Raw genomic sequence first — 20517 nt, 5'->3', positions numbered from 1 at the left:
TTTCTAATTTTCTATGGAGTGTATTTAAGCACCATGAATTAGATCAGGCAGTTGCAAAGCAGCTTTGAGATTCAATTCCTTGTGCTTATTTTGTCTGATATTCTGGACTCAGGTTTTTTTACAACTTCCCTTAAAAATTTTGTCATTTTTGCAAGAATGCTTTCCTTTGTATATAAAATTCATCGTTGTGTAACTTTGGAACATAAATTGACATCCACTCAATGAATGGATGACTCCTATGTCAATTTGATAACATAGGAAGAATGTTTGTGTTTCTGTTCCTCAGTCGTACGGATCTTCCTCTGATTAGCAGTATTATGATATGGCCTCGCATCTTAGCATAAATGAAGTCCGCATGTGCAGTAAACATATTTCAAGAATTTTCCTAACAAAAGATCAGCACTTAAATAAAATAATGTGAGGTGGAATCCTCAATCCATTGTACAGCTTAGTGGTGGAGAATTAATGGACTTGAAAGAGAGGTCACAAGTTCAAATCCCATAGGGGGTAAGGTGTGTATGCCTCGTTTGTAGCACAGTTAGGTGCCTCCCGCAAAGAGACGACTAGAAAGATATCATTATAGAATGCACTCTTTGGATGACTCATCCTTCTTCCTATGGCTTTGAGGCTAATTTCGTAGAATTTGAAGTGGCAAGAACTGAACTAGACACTGTTAGTTACAATGTACTACTAAGAAACACTCATTGTCAATCCTTTGTACAGCCTAGTGGTGGAGAATTTATTAACTTGAAAGAGAGGTCATAAGTTCAAATCCCACAAGGGGTAACGTGTGTATTAAGGGGTCCCATGGGGGGCAAAAGCTTCTATTTTTAAGAGATAGGAGGTACCATGAGGATTTTTTTTTCCTACATGATATTTTGTGATCTTTTGCTGAAAAATTAGGAGCTTTGACTTTTTAGGTCTGCAGGTGAAAACTTTTAAGCTGATCTGCACTACAAAATTCATGAGAGTGCCAGCTTTAAAATTATCCTAAAAAATCCCAACAGCCTCAGCTCTATTTTTAATGAAACCCCCTCCATAGAACCCAGCCTTAACCAACATGATTCCCCATGATTATAGGTGATCATACAATACTTTTACATAAAGCCCAAATCCTATTGAATGCATCCCAAACTCTCTCAAATTAAAAATTTGCGAACTTCAACCTATACTATTTCTCCTTTTATTACTACCCTATCTTAAATTTAAGTTTCTCTCTAAGTGCCTTTATGGATATTTAACCATTAATTTGTAAAGATAAATGGTTGAATGGGTGCTATCAATGATTTCTTCAAGAAGATTTCAAATGTGGAAGTGCTGATTATTTGGTTGATTTGAAAATATCTCGATCCGGTTAAATCATTCAATGTGCCAGAGACAATTCTCTAATACAGAGTGAAGCATGGAGGATAAGAGTATCTCAATTGTCATTGCAGTCAATGCAGAGTAAATTTTAATAACTTTGCAAACTAGAGCCTTGAGAGGATTATTTGTCAATTCTTTGAGGTGTTAGTATTTCTGCAAGTTTGTATAGGGGTACAACATGGGAATTAGAATATGAGAAAACACAAAATAATGAATTCCCATAGTTAACCAGAGACGATTTCCAAATGATTTTCCATGCCCTCTAAGCACTAGGCATTGAGAAACTATTTGCAATAGTTGCAAACATGCAATAGACACATGAAGTACTATAATGTTAGCAATGAAGTTAAGGTCAAGTGCGTTCTAATTGATGAATTTTGTTTGGCATGCAAGAAGTATAGGAATATCCCATTTGCCATTTGAAATCTGTCATAGGTTCAATCTTTCTCACTTCATTTCATCTCTGTTATATCTCTCATATCATTTCCATTCATCAATAATGGCAAACTTTGAGTTATAAAGCGAATCACCAACTACGTCATATCTCATTTGGGCCCCTACAATTAAAGGAATGTGTGTATTGGCATGGAGATCAGAAATATTTTCTGCCTGTAGACAATATTCAAAGTAAACAAATCAGGTAGAAATGTTTAAGATACTGCCTTTAGTATAATTCATAAAAATGAGTTAATGGAATGCCCAAAACAATTCACGACAAAATAATCAAACAAGATGCACCTCTAACAGCTTATTTCTTTGTAAATTTTGGCACTGTTTCAGATTATACAGTAGAACTACGTGGGATCATTTATCTTTCCATTATATCCTCTATACTTTTGTGTTAATACAATAATTCCTCAGTAAGGCCCTTCCCTTCCAAATACACATCCTAGCTCTGATAGGTAACTTCTCTTAGTTCATTCAAAGATTCCTATAGTAGATATCACTCATTGGACAAATATTTTTTTAATGTAAATCAGTACTCTAATAATATATTGTTAATCTATATATTTTTAGATATCTATACCCACACTAAAATAACGATGCACAACCATGTCTTCATAGATGCGCCTCCATACAAACCTAGGTAGACAAAAATCAAAGTATGACTTGATGCAGGTTTGTCTCTCAGAAATTTGCATCAGTTTCCACTGTGGGAACAGCTAGCAATCCCAAAAAGCATGGCTTATTAAAGAGGTGAGCAAGCTCCAGATGTTTTTGGTCTCCCTGCAATCAAGTTTCATTGTAAATCTCTTAAGACAGACTAAATTAAATTTAGATAAAAAGAAAACTGTGCTGAGACTTTACTTTAAAGAATTCATCCATAAGCAATGTTTCTTGCATAAATTTTTTCAAATTTTCCAAGGGACTAAGATTTTATTTCCTTGGGGACCCAGCTATCCTCATTAGGCAGAGCCCATCACCACCTCATACAGAGTGAAGCATGCATATCATACAATTGGGATTAAAAAAGCTTTATAAGTTTATACGAAAGCATTTTAGTTTCACCTTTATGGGTGTTTCTGATTGTTACTCAGTTCCCTTAAAAATGTAGATTAGAAGTTGAAAAAGAGATTGCAACAGACTTAACATAAAACTTGTTTTCCAGAAATAATTCTGGAAATTGCGGAAATGAGAACAGAAAACTCACCGAATGTGTGTATAAGCGATAGAGGAGATCATTAATGCCACCAACCTCTTCGTTGAGAGAATCCTAGTGTCATATAAATATAACATTTAATATTTATATATTTTTTGAAATCACCAGCAACTTGAACACAAAATCTTCCACCGTAAGAAACTTCCATAGCAAGAACCTTTTAAGACTTCCTCCAGCGATGTTGAAGCACTTCCATTACCAACTTCTTGACTTTTAACATAATTTATCCAGACCCAACTGACAGATGACAACAAATAGAAAGAATTCAAAATACCCAATCACTACTAGTTCTCATCGTTTGAGATTTGAAACAGATAGATAGATGGTGTGCTTAAGGAAAGTTGGGAAGAAAGGACATGCATTTTTTGCAGCAAGAGGGTGATTGAAACTGAATGACACTTCATCAAGGGAATGTGTAACGAATGAAGGATATCCATAATCAGTTCGATAACAAATTGAAGGTATCCATAATCAGTTTGATAACAAATTGAATGTGGACAGCTTGAATAAACTGGACAGCTTGAATAAACTTTTTTAGAAGGCAAAGCTTCACAAAACAATGAATTTCAAACATTGCTTTTGTACATTTTCTTCAATGTGTTGGGTTTTCAACACTGAAGGATGGATTATCTTGCTAATGGAAGTGCTTTTGATTTAACATCGATGAAGGAAGTTTCTTCTTTTTAGCAGTATCTTGCTAGTTTGAGTCTCCAAGAAAAAGCTTCAATCCAAGGGAGATATTTTTCTTGCACAGCTTAGTGTAGATGGTTACTGGAACAGGGCAATGGTGGTTAATTCTCTCACAGGGCAATGGTGGTTAATTCTCTCACAGGAGGAACATGATCGCAGCATATGCAGTGCATATAAACAATCCAAAGTATCTTGGAGCAGCCATTGTGATGAAATTCAAACACAAGCCAACTAAGCAAAATCAAAAGAGACTCTCACATATATACGAAGTTGGGTTTTTGACTGTGTAAACAGAGAAACTAAAAATTCTCTGTACTCACTCACTCTCCCCTATCTGTGAAAACACAGTAGGCAGCATGTCTTTCATGACCACTCTATTTCCTTTGAGAACTTCCAAAAAAATTCATGACAGCGTAAGACTAAATAGTTTGTTATTTCCACATGAAGAAATCAAAAGCATACTACACAGAATTTTCGTATTCATTTCCTCCTGTCTTTCCACAAGTTTGTTATTTCCACATAAAGATGCATGGTAGCACTTTGTACTTTTTAGTGAATTTGTCCCATGGGGAAAGTTTGTTCCAATGGCAACTATATCTGGATAATTTGCAACGATATGGTTACTATATCAAGACAATCTAATTAGTTATTATGTACTATTGATTGTTTCTGTTTAAATTAAGGGTAAATTAAAGGTTTTTGAAAGTTTCATAATTCTTTTATACAAAGTTAGAATGATAGGTTGATGAAGCCCAACTAATACCAAGGAGTAAGATGGTAGTAAAATGCTATCAAGCAACACCACACAAGGGACTAAAACAAGAAGCAAAATGCCTAAAACTCATGGAACACAAAAGATCAACCATATCATGGTTGTTTGAAATTAAAATATTCTAAGGAGCATTAAACAATTCTTTTCAACTACTCAAAATAATTTCGTTCTTAATAGTGATAGCCTCTAGAGAGGTAGAAAGGAGCAAAGGTGTAAGTTATTTTCTCAAAACCAACATCCTTTTTTCTTTATTTGAACTACATGAACTTTGCATAACAAAAACTTGGTTCTCCTTGACACCCTTATAATTTGCTATTTCTCTTTTCTAGTAGACCCCCAACAACAATGCATTAATAATCTTGGTAACTTCATTTTTACATCTCCTTTAACTCTCTTTCATCTTGACGATAGATTGAAGAGTGTGATCCCAAACATTATGATTAGAAAGTGACAAACAATCAAATCTAGAAATAGCAAAGATTATCACATGGATTGTGAAAATTTGATAGCATTAATCATTAACATGAGGTTTAGGAAAAAACGTATTCTTACTTTCTCCAAACAAGCTACACGCATTTGTTGTTTCGACACCCTTCCACAATATGACCCGCTTTGAGACAAATATTGCAAACAACAAGTGAATCCTTCAAGACAGTTCATTGCACCCAAATGCCTACTACGTCCACCATCAAAAAATGTTCTAGTTGTTGATTTTTTTTGTTATTATAATTGTGAATTAAAATTTTTCGTTATAGATTGATTTTATTTCTCACAACATTTTGTAGTGTGTTGGATTAATTAAAGCGCTCAACCCATGTGTTATTAATTGTGGTATGCATTATTATTTCTCTTATTTGTAATTTTTCAAGTTTTATTTACAAAACAAATTTAAAAATATTCAAGTTTAGTATTTTTATAGAATCTAAGTATTTTATAAGTTTAGATTTTATGTTAAAGCAATAAAGAAATATTAGAAGTATATTTATGTTTTAAACTAGAGAATTTAGAAAAAAGGTTATTTGTAGATATGAAAAATAATAAGAAGAGTGTCATTTTTGCAATAGGTGAAGCCATATTGCTCTATTTTGGATTGTTTTGGTGATCAAGAGGAGGAATCTAGGAGTTGCATCAAGGTCTACTTTTTTAATTCTCAACCTATATGTCTTTAGGACACCATTTCTCACAATTCCATCATCTTTGGTATAATCTCATCCATATGGTAGTGGTGATGCCCTCTGATCATAAGATGTCATGTAAGATCTTGTCTCATTCTCCACAATGCTATAAAATGAGCTTATAATGAAGATATATTGTCAAGATTGCATGGCAGCATATGATACATTAGGAGCGTGCATTGAAAGTTTGAGAAATTAGATTTCCTTGATAACAATCAAGCCTCACAAAATATTTGAAAGATTAAATATTTAAGCCTTGGAAGGAATGCAAAATGATTGAGATATTAGGTTGTAATATATTTGTGAGTGTGTAAGTGTAGTAATGTAACAATTCTCAACCTATAAATATTGTACTATGTTGTTGGCTATGTGTTTAGACGTATTTCTTTGTGTTGCTTTATGATGATTATGTGTGTTCATCCAAATACTACTTTATTTAATAAGCATTTTATGACCATTTACAATCATTGGACATGAGAGCGGATAATCATGTTTTCAAATAGAGTGAAAATTCAAGAGTGAAAATGATTTAAAAAAAAAAAAAGCTTTATATGTTGGATGTGATCATAAGCACATTAAAGTCCAAGGTAGGAGAATTTAGGTCTAAAATAGGTTAATTGTGATTTTGGATGCGAGTTTAATAGGAATACTTAGTGCACTAAAAATTTGTAAATGTCCATTACCACACTTATTGAACAAGGTACTAGGAGTGAGTATCGAAAAGTGTGAAGTGGGCACTTTTTATCTCTATTTTTTGCCCTTACTTTAGCATGCATGTGACCTACAACAAATCAAGTATAAAGTAAAAGTAAAACTTTTATTTGTTATTCTTGACTCAAAGGATACAAAGACCTTGCTTGGTGTTGTTTTTATTTTCTTTGCTTGAGTAATGTCTTTACATTTGTAAAACACATAGAAGAAGAAATCAATGTAGATTTTGAAAATGTTCTAATTAACAATATATATGGTTCTAAGAAGTTTAATTTTGTCTTATCAAATATGGAGGGAAGTCATGGAGATTAGATCATGTTGGCCTCCATGACACCTAGAAGTGTTGAGATCATAAAAGGATTCATGTTGTATACAATAGTCAAAGAGATGTTACCAAGTTTTCTCCCATGGTGTCACTTTAACCATTAGAGCATGTGTAAGCAATATGGTAGGATATGTAGGGAAATCAATCTATAATTTAGATTTGTTGGCCCATTTGTCATTATTGTCATTGATGTCATGATTATTATCTAGCATGTATGTATGTGATCCAATCCGAAAAGGTTGTTTCATTATCTTATCATGAATGGACAATTTTGAGGTCTGGTATTTTGTGTTACCAAAAGCTATTGTTGGGTCTAGTCTTATCCGAACGCAAGTGTTGCACACATTTCTAGATCTGGTCCTATCCGAATATGTTGAGATGCGCATCTCTCTAGTTTGTTTGTAGTTGATAGTTGACACCGCATGGAGACACCCGATTGTTGTAGTGTGTGGTTAAGTTCGGTCTCATCCATTCTAGCTGAGTCGACTTGACAATCAAATGATGCAGATATATATTACCAAGGATATCATGTGCTAAAGGCATGGTTGTTGAAAAACAACTATTTTGGTGTACTATATACGAAAAGACTATGGTTATGTTTTGACGCGGATATATATTACCAAGGATATCATGTGCTAAAGGCATGGTTGCTGAAAAACAACTATTTTGGTGTACTATATATGAAAAGATTGTGGTTATGTTTTGTGTGCAAGTTCGGTACAATGAATTTGTGAGATACTTTATGTGCTTCAAGGGAACTGTAATCAGTAATCATGGCTGTCCCCACAATTGTTGATGTTGCTTCCAAGCCCTAACCCGTATTCTCAAAGACACCCTATGTGGCAATTCAAACTAATCCCAGTGGAGCATTCTCAAAAATTCCGATTGGTGTTGTTTTGGCGGAAGACGTTGGGTCTTTCATCCACGTCAAGCTAGAAAAATTTGTCCATCATGGTAAAATTCTAGATCTTTGGACCGAGCAAATAGCTGATCAAAACAACTAGGTAAACTCAGAATTTGTTAACCTAGTTCAGAAGAATTTGAACACATGGAATAACTTTCCCAATTTTTGTCATGATGAAAAGTGGGTCAAGTTAGCAATGAGTAGGTTTCATGATGGATTTCTCTGGGTAGATCAAACCCACATGATAACAATGGATGTAATGAAGACTATCATAGGCCTGAGTGACTCCGGTGAAATTCCTAGATGAAAGTCAACCAAAAATAAGGTTGTTATGGAGTTAACTGGTGCCACATTCGACAAGCATTCTTTAGCAATTGACAATGTCAGGAATCCGACAGTTAAGTATCTATCTATGATGGTTGGAAACAAAATTTATTTCACAAACAGAGAGAATTCCATTTCAGCTATTGCAGTGCACATGGCTTTTTAGATGACAGAGTTAAATAAGGATTTTGACCTCTGCAAAATCATGCATTAGCAATTTTTGGAGAATTTTGTTCAGTGCAGAGAGAAGAAACACTCATTCAAATTTAGAACCCTAGCTTTGTGTATCTTGTTTCAGTGCAGAGAGAAGAAATGCTCATTCAAATTCAAAACCCTAGCTCTGCGTATCTTGTTCTACTTCATGGAATCTTTACTCGATCGTGGTAGGTTTTTTTGGTCATCAAATAAACCAGTAGCTCATCAGATTGCAGACAAACTCCGAGGGTTTATTAATGAAAAGACAAGAGAAGAAGAGTTTGCGACTTTCTTTGCCGCCTTTCAGAGGAACATGCTGAACAAAAACAAAATTTCGAAGGCCAAATAAAAAAAGGACATCACATTTGTAATCACGACTGATAAATGTTACATGGAAGCTGTGGTACCCAGAAAAATCTGGGTTCCTCCATTTGGATATGAAGCACCTTCTGATATACTTGAAGGTGTAGCTAAAGTTCTCTTGGAAAGTCCGGTAGATTAATTCTAAGAACATTCTGGAAGTGCTGATGAAAAATCTTTGCAGGTCTGGATGGAACTCACCAAGAAGGACCGTGAAAATACAGTGAAAAAGGTCATTCAAGAATCTCTGGACAAGGTGAATCTGACTGAAGAAGAAATCTCAAAAGTTAGGCAATCCAGAAGGCTTGGTACATCCGAAATAAAAGAAGGCCAAGCAACCACTTGATGTAGAAAGTCTGTGTGAATCCTTTGCTTAGGATAATATGCTTACTAAAGCCACAACTAAAGATCAAAATACCAAAATTAAAGCTTTTATAATGTATTATGTAAAATTTGAAGCTGCAATTGATGAATATAGGAACATTGTTGCAAAAGAATTGTATGAGGACTTGATTAGAGTTAGGCAAATCTCTAGAGAAGAAGAGCAAACTATTAAAGACCATGTACTTGAAGTTGTCGGTTCAACCCTCTCTTTGAAAAATAAGGCCACCTTATTGGGAGTGTGCAAAACTGAGTTGATAACCAAGAAAAATTTAGATGACCTCACGCTTAGTGTACCCAACGCTAAAGAAAAGGTTCAGAAAGAAATTATGGATATGGTTATGTCTATTGCAAATAACTGTAGTCTTTTCTCCTTTGATCTGATATCACCACTGGCATATCTGAGGATGCACATATTATTATTCTCGAAGACCAAGTTGATCCCTCAAATAGTCATATTAATAATCTAATGGATGTGAATGATGTGTCTACTATGGAAAGTCTTGTAGACAATATTATGAGTAGTAAGGATGCTCCTGGAACTTCTGAAGTCCCTCCAGTCAACTTTGGGTCCAACAAGGGAAAAGAAGTTGTAGGTTCCCCTAATAAACAAGTATCTGACAAGGATGAGAGGAACATTGAATGCAATATAGCATAAAAAATAAAGACGCATATCCTAACAAAAGAGTCCAGTGTACAAGTATCCATAATTGGTACCAATCCCAGTTCATCTAAAGATGTCTGGAAAAAGATATTTTTTGCTCCTTTGATTCTTCCACCAATTACATCTTCTATGCAATTAGTTGACTTCTCTAATGTTGATCTGATGCAAAAACTTGAGATTGGAGAAGCGTTCATTTCCTCTACCGGGCAAGACTTCAGTAAAGGTAATGAGATTGTTGAAGATCTTCTGGTAGCTCTGCATGCTGCTATTCTTGAGTGTCAATTAGATTAAGACACTCCCAATACTGAAAATGCAAAATATTGATCAATTCCTTGGGCAGTCAAGCCGAGACAATCAGAAAGAAATATGAAAAAGACTTAGCTGATGACAGAGAAAAGATTTTGCAGGAAACCAAGTCCAAATGTGAATCAACCCATCATCATCTTTCTCATCTTATCTCTAAAGATTAGTCTTATTTGGAAAATGGTGATATATTGTTTGCTTTTAGTCTTCAGTGGCCAAATGCCACTCAAAGCATAAAAGATGAAATGAATATCATTGAAGACAAGATCTGACAGGCATAGGTGAACTTCAAGTTATCTAAGGATTTATCTGGCTCTAGATGGTTAAAGATTGAGGAATTGCATGACAGATATTATGAGTTGCAGCAACAAAGAGACAATATCATCATTCCCTTAGGCAAGCTAAGAGATCTGAGCAACGAAAGTATCTCTTTCATGAACATGGCTCTTTCTCATGCTTCTCAGTTATCTTACACTGATCCCAGTTCTATTCTTGAAGTAGAGCAACTACATGCATCCCTATTGCCTCTAATAGAGTTTCTAACAGAAGCAATCTTTCATTAGGACTCCCACAAGGACACTGGGATTGCTCGCGCCTAAAATCTCAAATAGTCCTCCATAAGACATCAACTGTTCTTGTTAGGGGGAGTTTTTTTTGTTTGTTATACTTTTCTTACCCTTTGTCATTGTTGTCAAAAGGGGAGTAGTGGGAGTAGTAGGAGTAATAGGAGTAATTGGACTAGTAGTTAATTACTCTCTTTTATTTTATGCAAAGACTTTTGATACTTTTCTTACCCTTTGTCATTGTTGTCAAAGGGGGAGTAGTGGGAGTAGTAGGAGTAATAGGAGTAATTGGACTAGTAGTTAATTACTCTCTTTTATTTAATGCAAAGACTGTTGATACTTCTATTATTATTTCCTGTTATTATTTCAGCAAACTTACTTTGTATAACCTATATTGCCATCAATGACAAAGGGGCAGATTGTTGGTCTATTTGTCATTATTGTTGTTGATGTCATGATTATTATTCAACATATATGTATGTGATCCGATCCAAAAAGTTTGCTTCATTATCTTATCATGAATGTACAGTTTTGAGGTTCGGTATTTTGTGTTACTGGAAGCTGTTTTTGGGTCCGGTCTTATTCGGACATAAGCGTTGCACATGTTTCTAGATCTGATCCTATTTAGATATTTTTAGATGTGTATCTCTCCAGTTTGTTTGTAGATGCTAGCCGAAATCGCATGGAGACACCTGATTGTTGTAGCATGTGGTTAAGTCCAATCTCATCCATTTTGGCTGAGTCGACTTGACAATCAAATGATGTGGATATATATTACCAAGGATATCATGTGCTAGAGGCATTATTGTTGAAAAACAACTATTTTGGTGTACTATATATGAAAAGGCTGTGGTTATGTTTTGTGTGCAAGTTCGGTATAACAAATTTGTGAGATAGTTTATGTGCTTCAAGGGAACTGTATTCTATGCATATGTTAGATGCAATCACAACAATTCAATTATCTGTGATGCAAGGCAGAAGGGGCACAAGGCACAAAACACAAGTTCAAATGTTAGTAGATTAGTTACAACCAAAACGAAATACAAATGAACTAAAAAACCTTAAGATGCATATCAAGAGAGATATAAAGAACACAATAAAGAGCATACATAAATGAAAAAGGGAAAGAAAACTCCCCAAGATGCTCCCCAAAATACTCATAGATGTTCCTCCCTTGTTCCTCTCCTCTCCAAGTCCCACATGAGTGTAGCTCTCAACTGTTAGCACTCTCCATGGATCTCATATGAAGATTCAAGATGGTTGTAAAAATAAAAACAAATGCTTATGCAAGTGTGAATGATTTACTATGAGAACTCCTAATTAGTCTATGTGAATCTTAGTATAATAACAATGGAAATGTTTCTTAATGCTCTCTAAATGACTATAAGTTTCATGCACAAAAGACTTTTGATCCTGAAAATGAAGAATGAGAGCTCTATTTATAGGGGAATTAGGGCAATGGATGGTCAAGATTGAGTGAGCTTGTGAAGGGCTAGGATTGATGGGTTTGTGATCCATGTGATAGATTTCAACCCAATCCCATGATGGAAAGTGTCAACATGAGATGGTTTGAGAGGAGAGGGAAGAAGCATTAAATGCTTGAGATGACATGAAGGTTACCCTAGGAGGGTTTGGTTAGGCTTGAGTTAGTGGATAAAGCTTTTATCCAATGAATAATGTCTTTATCCAATGGATAAACTCTTGTGCAAGAGTTAATGGGGATAACCATGGTCAAAGCAATGAATGTTTGAAGAGACCCCTGAGTTAAATGAGAGTTGAGTTAGAGGGAAAGCCTCTAACCATGTGGGTAAGTTGAGTTAACCATTAATGGTTATGTAAGAGCCATAAATGGTTTGGAAGACTTTGGGGGTTAACCTATTGAAGAATAAAAGCCTTTAATGCATTTCAAAGACTTTGGAGGCTTTGAGAAGTGACTTCTCTTTGCTTAGGAATGTGACAATAATTACGAGATGAATTAGGCTAAATTGGAATGGATTCGAAGAATCTAGAAGGAGTTTAGGAGGCAAGTGGGTTTGGTGTGTGAGAGAAAATAGGATTTTATTTAGAAATTAATTATATTTATTTGTGCAACTTGCATTTGTAGGAGAATGCAAGTGGGAGGGCTTTTAGGGATTTAAATAAATATTTAAATGAGGAAAGGGGTTAATTAAAAAAAAAATGCTTTATTCATTTAATTAATTGTTAGAGTATGGTTTAATGAATTAATTTAAATAAATTGAATAATTTATTTAATTAATAGAAGAAGAGGTTTAAAATGAATTAATTAAATATTAATTTAATTAATTGTTGATTGATGGTTTAAATAATCAAATAAATAGTAAATATTCATTTAATTAAGTGGACAAATTTATGTGTCTACATTTTCCCCTCTTTGAGACGGTACAATTTATCGCGTTGTTTCAAAGAAAGAAAGATAGGTATGAGAAATATGCCCAAAAATGTTAATTTAGTGGGTGGTATGCCCCTTCGAGAGATGGGCCGAATTTTTTTTAAAAATTAGGCGATCTCTCGAAAAAGAGAAATAAGTTGGGGGGAGGTAGAATAGAAGAAATTAGAAATAATGGTGAAAGAATGGAAGAAGACAGAGTGAATATGGAGAAATGAGAGGCTTCCGAAGTTCACAGGGACCACAACGGTAAGCAGGGTGAAGTAGGGTTAGGGCTGGGGGGTGTATATTTGGAGGGGAAGGGGTAAAACTGTCTCATTTGCAACTATCTCCTTGGCAGTTTGGAGCTCTGATAGTGACCTTGGGCGAAGGAGTGAGCACAGGCATCATGGTCGTGCTTATAACAGATCACTAGTTAGAGTGGATCCACCGATACTAGCGGCCAGAGGACTACAGACCGTCGGTACACAAATGTTTAATTTTGCTCTTGATGCATTTTTAACATGTTTTTTCAAGTGTCAAAGTCCAAGGAAGACAATAGCGCTAGACTTGTGTTTTAGTGCTTTTGTCGCCTAAAGTAGCGCTATGGTGCTGCAATGGCACTTTTGCATAGTCTTTTTAGCATTGTTGTCAGTGTAGCGCCTTTGTATCATAGGCATAGTGCCTTTGTAGTACTAGTGCTATTGTGTGGTTGTACTAGCGCTATTTGAGGGTGGAGGTGGATTTGGAGGTGGAGGTGGTGGAGGAGGATGGTTACATAAGAGAGGTAGAGGTGGCCAACCTTTAGGACTGTCACAGGGTCCGCTGATACAGGAAGCAACGAGAACAGGAGGGAGAGCTGTTGGTGGTGGAGAGGGTGGAGGAGGATGGTTACAGAGGAGAGGCAGAGGTGGGCAACCTTTACAGCTTTCACAGGGTCCGCTAATACATGGAGCAATGAGAGAAGGAGGGAGAGATGTCGGTGGTGGAGAGGGTAGTGATGAGGCGATGGAGATGGGATAGGGAGCCATAGGTGGGGGAGAGGGAGACCTGCAATATTTTATGATATTACGATTGCAGACTTGCTTGACACAACCGAGGCATAGCTGGAGGACAAAGATGCAAAGATTGCAGCCAGGGATGTCCAGATTTTTGCACAGGAGGCCGAGTTGACTACAATTGTGTGAGAGAGAGATGATGCAGTGGATAGATTGAGGGAGCTGTAGGATATAGGGCGAGTTGTGGCGAGAGCATAGGGATAGGGTCCGACTGGGGTGGTGTTGAGAGAGATGCGACAGGCTCAGGAGGAGATAGATTACTGGAAAGGATTATATGAGTAGGTGGTACTGAGTAGTCAGCGAGCGATAAGCTTTTCTCGGATGCGATGGGCGAGATCAGAGCGGTCACATAGGGTTCAGAGCAGTGGTAGTGTGATGGGTCCTCCCCGGGGAGCTGGTGAGGCTGGTGGGGAGTAGGATCTAGCCAGAGTGTCATTTGAGGTGTTTCTATGCATTGTTACATTGTTATTAGACTAATACTTGGATGGCTCTTAGTAGCCGATATTTTGGACATCATTGTATTCTGATACATGTATTCTTTTTGATGTGATATATGATGAGATCTCATTTTTGTGGTGATATTATATGTATCCATGTGATGATGTGTGCTTTATGTAGGATGATGATATGATTTATGTTTAGATTCATGGTATGGAGATGTTTACTTTCTAGGTGTACATGTTGATGATATGATTTCTATATGTATGATATGGATGATTTTGCTAATATGTGGATGCAGGTTAATACATGGATGCTGCTTTTGTAATGACATTAATGTGATGAAATGATGATGATGTATGCTAAATGATGAGATTTAGATAATGAATAATGATATTTGATAGATAATACTGTACATGTTGAAATGATGAGATAATGATGAGTAAACTATGCATTTTTTAAGATGAATCTAAATGAATGAAATGTTTATAAAAATGTTATGTATGTTTTTAAATGAATGCACTAAATGGATAAATGAATGCACTTTATGATGAATAAACAAACACACTTATTGATTTGAATTCTTTTAATAAATAAAAGGCAAAGGCAACTAAATGATAATGAATGAATGCACTTAATGCAACTAAATGATAATAAATGCACTTTAAATGAAGGAATGAATGCACTTAATGATTAAATGAATGAGATGATTTGAAATGTAACTAAATGGTAATAAATGCACTTAATGAATAAATGAATGCAACTTAATGATTGAAATGTAACTAAATGGTAATGAATGAACTTAATAAATAAGCTGCAACTAAATGATAATGCATGCACTTTCACGAGTCAATGAAAGCAACTAAATGATAATGTCATTCCTACATGATATATGAATGTCAATGTTGGTGAGAAAATGCAAATATGGAGTGGAGACGTGCGATGATTTATCAGAGAACTCTGTCATGATTGTACTCAAGATAAATTTGATAGGCTTATCTTTCTTATAAAAACTTGAATTAATTTCATGCGAACGACATATATCAATAATGAATGGGAAATGGATGGGTGATATGCAACGAAATGCAATATAAACAGATGAGATGAAATGGCGATCCATGGTTTATTCATAGTGCTTAATTTTCATCATCGAGCATGGTAGTATTGATCTTGGCCGAGGTAGAAAAACCAAGGTTGAGTGTTTCACTTGTAAGCTGTTGGTGTTGGAAATAAGCCACACCCGGACCGATGATGGACTAGTCCAAGAGGGGCCAGTAGGTCAGTGGTAGAGCACTCCATCAGCGTATGGAAGGTCCTAGGTTCAAGTCCTAGCTGGTCCATGTCTCAACATGGTATCAGAGCCAAGTTCAGGCTAGGAGCCCCAAGCACACGAGAGGTGTGGCTTAAGGGGGGGTGTTGGTGTTGGAAATAAGGTACACCCGGATCGACAAGGAAAGTTCCTCTCCATTCTGGTTCATGTAAAAATGGTCGAGGTATACATTGTAGTCAGTAAGCCATAGTGATCCATGATTGTATGTTTTCATAGGATCACGTAGCTTAGTGAACTTCCCACGTAGACACCATTAGTATATGCCCCAGAACTTCATTGGAACAATCCACATACATCAAACAAAGAAAAAGATATTAGGAACCATCTCAGCTACTCTAATCACTTGTGGATATCCTGGACTAGCGTAGGAACCTGATATAAATAAATAAATAAAAAATTGACCAAGTGCTTATCAGCCAAACAAAATTTTCTTGTCAAAGAAAATGTTACCATGTCTTTTTTGTGGGGAAGGATGCATTCTTGTGAATACGGTCGTGTGCAGATGTTTTGATTGGTTGGTTGATTTGATAGGTGCTCATCGTTTGAGTAGGTCAAAATATTGTTTTGTGTCTTTTGTGACGTCTATGTACAAGGAATAATATACTTTGCAATGTTTTTGATTGATGTTGACGTTTTTGGATTTTTTGATTGATGTTGATGTTTTTGGATTTTTTGAATGTTGTGAATGTTTTTGGTATTTTCTTTAGGATATTTTGCAAATGTTTTTGGCATTTTCTGAGTTTTTATGAATGTTTTTGGTATTATTTGAAGGCGTTTTTGAATGAGAAACTCAATGAATCACAAGCAATGGAGAATCCACTCCCATCAGTAAGTGTAAGAACATTTGCCCTCAGTTAGATGTCGGTATGAAAGCGTGATGCGAGATACATGAAGTAATAACCCTAATTGCAAATCAATAACAAGCCATGGTATAAATAATGGATAAATGGATGTGATCGACGCAACAATTCTGAAAGACAATGGAGTCATAGCCTTTACGAATGACGCATGTTTACTAGGTTTTCACCATCGTACTTACCCAAGGTGCCACCAGAGTGGTTTTCACCATTTGGATGAATGATTTTTCTTGACTATTTTCTTGATGTTTTGTATTTTTGCATTTTGTTCAGGACTATTTTCTGAGTGTTTTTGGTATTTTTTGATATTTGATGAGCCTGATGCTCTGCATAGCTTATGTAAGAAATGTTTTTAGATGCATGTTGTTGATTGGATTTATCAGTGGTTCTCCTTTTGAAGTTGCTAACTGATATGCCCTAGACCCGAAAACGACAGTGATGACATATGGACCCAGCCAATTGGATTCAAATTTTCTCTGATGTTCTCTGTTTGGTTGATTGCGAGGATTCTCCCTGAGAACAAGATATCCTACTTCAAATGTGCGAGGTTTGACCCTATGATTGTAGCTTCTGCTCATGTGCTACTGATAGTATTTTAGGTGGTTGTAGGCAGCTTGTCTCTTTTCATCAAACAGTTCCAAGTCCTAAAGACGTGAGACTCAGTATTCTTCATCATTTATTAGATTGTGCAAGGAGACTCGTAGAGATGGTAATTAAACCTCAATAGGCAAGATGACTTCTGCTCCATAAACCAGTGAGTAGGGGGTTGTGCCTGTAGGGGTTCAAATGCTAGTTTTATATGCCCATAGTGTTGGATTCAAACGAATGTGCCAATCACGGCCAGCATCATTGACCGTCTTTTTGAGGATCCTCAATATATTTTTGTTGGATTCTTCTACTTGATCGTTGCCTTGTGGGTAATATGGGGTGGAAAAACGGTGTTGGATATGAAACTTCTCACAGAGTTCACGAACATCTTGATTTTTGAAAGGGAGCCCGTTATCTGTGATGATGGACATGGGTACACCATACCGACAGATGATGTAATTGAGAATGAATGAGGTGATCTTATTGTCAGTGACTTGGGTGAGTGGAACGACTTCGATCCACTTGGTGAAGTACTCTATGGCGGTAATGATAAATTTATGACCGTTGGATGAAGATGGATGGATTTTACCCACAAGGTCAAGTCCCCATTGACAAAAGGGCCATGGTGTTGTGATAGGTTGTAATTCCTGTGCTGGGGCATGTATCAGATCTCCGTGAACTTGGCACTTCTTGCACTTTATGACAAAGTAGTAGGAGTCTTTTTTCCATGGAGGGCCAATAGTATCCTGCTCGCATGATTTTCTTTGCTAGTGAAGGACTGCTTGAGTGAGCCCCACAAATTCCTTCATGTACCTCTTCCAAGACTTTTGTTATCTCATCTTGTTCCAAACATCGAAGGAGAGTACCATCAAGAGTTTGTCTATATAGGGTTTCGACAATGATGGCGTATCTAGTGGTTTGGCAGATAAAGGTTTTTCACCGATTATTTGATTGGTTAGGGGGAAGTGTGGTCACATAAGTAAGTGAAAAACTCAACATACCATGGGGAGTTAGAACCGATATGGTGACATATCATTTTAGATTCAGGGATATCATAAGCGGGGATCCAAAGCTATTCCACCAAGAAGTCATAGCGTGTCAAATTTGGTGGAAGATCCAAGAGAGATGCAGTTGTATCCATTGCGTCAGCAACTTTATTATGATCTCTTGGTACTTGCACAAATGTGGTAGTTGTAAATGATTCTTTGAAACTACCCACCATCCTTTTGTACTACATAAGCTTATCATTCGTTGTTTGGTATTCATCACTGACTTGTCAGATGACCAGCTGGGAATCTCCATATACTTGTAGCTCTTTTAGATTCTATTGCATGGCCAATCTAAGTCCCGTGATCAAGGCCTCATATTCTGCTATATTATTTATGCATGGGAAAGTGAGTCTATAGGATTTCGGGATACTATAACCTTGAGGTGTGATACAAATAGTACCTGCCCCTGAGCCATGTCTGGTGTATGAGCCATCAAAATATAGTTTCTAGGGTTGTGTAGTTGTGATCATGAAAATTTATTCATTCGAAAAGTTGGAAATAAGGGGATGGTCGCCTTTGAGTGATGCATCAACCAACTGATCGACAATAACCTATCCCTTGATAGCTTTATGGTCCACATACTCAATATCAAATTCACTCAGAATCATAACCCATTTGGCCAAGCAACCTGTCGATGCTGCCTTGCTGAGTAGGTACTTGAGTGGATCTATCTTGGCAATAAGTTGTACTTTGTGAGTTAACATGTAGTGCCTTAATTTGGTGGCTGCCAAGATAACTACAAAGAAAGATCGCTCAATAGGCGTGTAATTGAGTTTAGAGCCTACAAGTGTTCGAGATATGTAGTAGACAACACATTCTTTTCCTTCTGCATTATGTTGTGCAAGTAATACTCCTAATTCTATGGTTGTAGCTGAAATGTATAACAATAGAGGTCTGCTTGGATCTGGTGGAATCAATAATGGTGTATTCATTAGGTAGTGTTTAAGCATTTAGAATGCTTGCTGGCATTTTGCATCCCATTGAAAGTGGATATTTTTATGTAATAGATGGGTGAAGGGATGACATTTATCAACCAATTGTGCAATGAACCGCTGAATGGATTGTAGCCGCCCTTCTAATGTCCTCAACCGACTGATATTCCTTGGAGATGGCATGTCCATGATTGTCTTGACTTTCATAGGATCTACCTCAATGCCTTTACTTGGGACAATATCCTAAGAGACTCCCAAAAGTTACTCCAAAGACACATTTCTTTGGATTGAGACAAACCTGGTATTGTTCTAATCTATTAAAGATTTTATCCAGTACTGCAATATGACCCTCTCTTGTTAATGATTTAGCTAGTAAATCATCCACATAATCTTCAATTATTGTGTGCATCATGTCGTTGAAGATGGTAGTCATGACTCTTTGATATGTTGCCCCTGCATTCTTTAGACCAAATGGCTTTACATTGCAACAGTATGTTCCCCATGGACATGTGAAAGCAGTTTTGTGTTGATCTTCTGGAGCAATTTTAATCTGGTTGTATCCTAAAAAGCCACCCATAAGAGAAAGCATTGCATGACCTATTGTTAGATCGATAATCATGTCGATATTTGGTAACAGAAAGTCATCTTTAGGACATGGGTTAGTGCAAGAGCATGGGAGGCCAAAAAGTGGCGATGTGAAAAAAATAGCCTTCTCCACTCGCCTAAAAAATGCAAAAATTCGTGTTGAATTTTTGCTTGGCCTGGGTGTCAGTACACCTTGGCATGGTAAACACCTAAGCAAATCAGATATCAAATAAAATCGGATATCCGATTTTTATAGGTAATTTTAAATTAAAAAATAAATTATATAATATATAAAGTAATATAATAATATATTACATATTACATATTATATAATATAAAATATATTATTATATTATATTATATATTATATAATACATAATATATAATATAATATTATATTATATAATATATTATTATATTATTATATTATATATATTATATGATATATTATTATATTATATAATCTAATATTATATTATATATTATGTATTATATAATATATAATATAATATACATTATTATATTACATTATAATAATATATTATATAATATAATAATATATTATTATATTACATAATATATTATTTTATTATATAATATAATGTTATTTTAAAATAATAAGTATAAAAATCGAATATTCGATTTCTGAGACAATATAAATGGATTGTGACAGCTTGTGAGTTATTTTTAACCCACGGGCTGCAAGATTTTTTAGAATCCGATATCCAGTTATTTGACCCAAATTTGCTAAAAAATACATTAAAAGGTAGGATTTTTATTGTTTTCAATCATTTTCATTCAAATTTTTGTATTTTTTTAATGTTTATTTTTTTTTTCATTGAAAATATGTTTTTTTTCATGAAAACTAGGTTTTTAAAAATCAAATACAAAATTGTTCAAAT

The sequence above is a fragment of the Cryptomeria japonica genome, chromosome 8 (assembly GCF_030272615.1).
Source record: "Cryptomeria japonica chromosome 8, Sugi_1.0, whole genome shotgun sequence".
Taxonomy (NCBI): Eukaryota; Viridiplantae; Streptophyta; class Pinopsida; order Cupressales; family Cupressaceae; genus Cryptomeria; species Cryptomeria japonica.
This window is presented reverse-complemented; position numbering follows the sequence as displayed.